This window comes from Loxodonta africana, chromosome 8, assembly GCF_030014295.1.
Source record: "Loxodonta africana isolate mLoxAfr1 chromosome 8, mLoxAfr1.hap2, whole genome shotgun sequence".
Classification (NCBI taxonomy): Eukaryota; Metazoa; Chordata; class Mammalia; order Proboscidea; family Elephantidae; genus Loxodonta; species Loxodonta africana.
The window spans coordinates 108,502,832-108,505,531 of NC_087349.1; the positions used below are offsets into that span (position 1 = coordinate 108,502,832).

A 2,700-nucleotide genomic window follows, 5' to 3' on the forward strand; every position below is an offset into this window, starting at 1 on the left:
GGCATACTTTTACTTTTATCTATGGCTTTATTTTTAAAATGTATTTCTTTTAAACAGCAATGTAGTTGATCTTTCTTTTTTAAATCCACCTAAAGTTCCATTTTTAAATTGGTATGTTTGTATCACTTTATTTAATATAACTTATGATTTATTGAATTAAAAAAATCATGCTGGTTGTTCTTTTTTTTTCCTTTCTTCTTTGTTAAAATTTTCTTTTTTTGCTGAGTTTTATATTAACTATTATGATTTCATTTTTTCTCCATTTCTGGTTTATTTATTTATATTATTTTAAAGTTTGAAAGTGTTATATAGAGTTTATAATATACATTTTAATTAATCATAGTCAACCCTCAAATAATATTATACTGCTTCATGTATAGAGTAAGAAACTTACTACAGTATGCTGCCAATCCTTCTGTTTATTTGTGCTACTTCATCATAGTATTTTATTTATATTTATGCTACAGGACTACAAAATGTTCATATTATTTTGCCATAAGCAGTCAATTATATCTTGAGTATTTTTAAATTATAACAACAGTTTTTATAATGGACTTAATTTTTTTAGAGCAGTTGTAAGTTTGCAGGAAATAGCGAGTTCCCATTTACCTCCTCTGCCACCTGCACACTGTTTCTCCTATTACCAACATCTTACATTCATGTTGTACATTTGTTACAATTAATGAACAATACTGATGCATCATGATTAGCTAAAGTTCGTTGATCATAGTAGGGGTTATTTTTTGTGTTTTACAGTCCTAAGGTTTTAACAAATGCATAACATCATGTGTCCACCATTACAGTAACATAAAGAATAATTTGGCTGGCCTAAAAATGTCCTGTTCTCCACTTTTCCATGCTACCCAGAGAAAGGTCCATATAGCATTGTCCTAGGTTCCCATCATAACAAAAAGGAGAAACTTTTAGAATGTCCAGAGCCCTTGATGGCCTGTAGATGAAGGAGGAGAATATTCTCAAATTTCTTGTAGCAAGACCCCACTTAGGTGGCACCAACCTTGACTTTCAAATGTGACAGTACATCTACAAAAGGAAAAGTGATGCCTTCTATATCATAAGCCTGAAGAGAACTTGGGGGGAGCTTCTGCCAGCATCTTGTGCCACTGTTGCTATTGAAAATCTAATTGATGTCAGTATCATATCCTCCAGGAATACCAGCCAGTGGGCTTCATTGAAGTTTGCTACTGCCACTGGATTTACTCCTATTGCTGAGTACTTCACTCCTGGAACCTTCACTAACCAGATCTAGGCTACCTCCCAGGGGCCACATCTTCTAGTGGTTACTGATCCCAGGGTTGACCACCAGTCTCTTACAGAGGTGTCTTATGTTAACTTGCCTTCTCTGAGTTCTTGGATACTGCCATGCCATACAACAACAAGAGAGCTCATTCAGAGAGTCTGATGTGGTGGATGCTGACCCGGGAATATCCATGAGCGTCTGTGGGAGCCCATGCCTGCTTTCTACTTCTGTGGAGATCCTAAAGAGATTGAAAAGGAACAACAGGCCACTGCTGACAAGTCTGTGACCAAGGAGCAGTCACAGGGTGAATGGACTCTTCCACCTCCTGAATTTATTGCCGCTCAACTTTTTTTATTTTCAACCTGCGGATGCAGACTGCTCTGAAGGCAGGCACAATCTGCCCCTTATTGAGCAGTTGCCTACTGCAGACAGTCAGCCTACAACTTAAGACAAGCCTGCAGGTCCTCCATTGCTCAGTGGGTAGGAAAAATGACTGAGTGGTCTTAACTGTTCTTTCACAGGCTCTTAGAAAACAGAAATAATGTTGATGAAAAATTAACATCAGTTTCTAAAAAAGAAAAGTCCTGTGCCTCATCTATTCATCTTCTCCCCTTCCCCACTCCCTGAGCCTCTGTAATACCTGACCTCTTCCTATAGTCTTGCCTTTTCCAGAATGTTATATATTTGGGATCATAGAATATGTAGCTTTTTCAGACTAGCTTCTTTCATTTTGCAATATGAATGTAAGTTTCCTCCACACCTTTTCAAAGCTCTATAGCTCATGTATTTTTATTGTTGAATAATACTTCATTGTATGGATGTACTACAGTTTGTTTTTCCATTCAGCTATTGAAGCACATCTTGGTTGCTTTCAGTTTTTTTTTTTTTTTTTGAAATTATGAATAAATCTTCATTTGAACCATTTTCCAAGGTCTTCATATCTTTCTTTAGATTCCAGTTTCTGTCTGGTACCATGTCCCTCTGCCTGAAGAACTTCTTTTAACATTTCTTCTAGGGCAAGTCTACTGGTAATGATTTATTTTATTTTTTGCTCTACCTGAAAAAAGTATTTCCATTTATTTTGGAAGCATATCAACAGTTTTTTTTTTTTCCTTTTATCATTTTATTGTCTCTTTGGGGGTGCATGTGTGTATGTATGTATATATATATTTATATATATATGTAATTATATTATATATATAATGTCCCTTCACCCAGCCTTAATTAATCTTTACTTGTGTCTTGTGAGGTACAGTATTTGCTACCCTTCCCTCAGTGACCAAAAACCTTTGCTCTTTAGGGGAAAGGGTCCAGACAGAGATTCCTGCCTGTTCTGCAGCAGTGGCCACTCCTCTCCTTCAGACCTGGATCTGTGAGAGATGTTTTCTCAGGTCTCCTGTCTTGCCCCCAAAATCAGTATTAGTTATCTACCGAATCATCAC

At 36.4% G+C, this 2,700-nt stretch overlaps 1 pseudogene; it reads left to right on the forward strand.

Moving 5' to 3' along the window:
* The first annotated feature begins 842 nt into the window (after nt 1–842).
* Nucleotides 843–1,939, forward strand: LOC100657423 (small ribosomal subunit protein uS2-like; annotated as a pseudogene).
* Nucleotides 1,940–2,700: the final 761 nt, after the last annotated feature.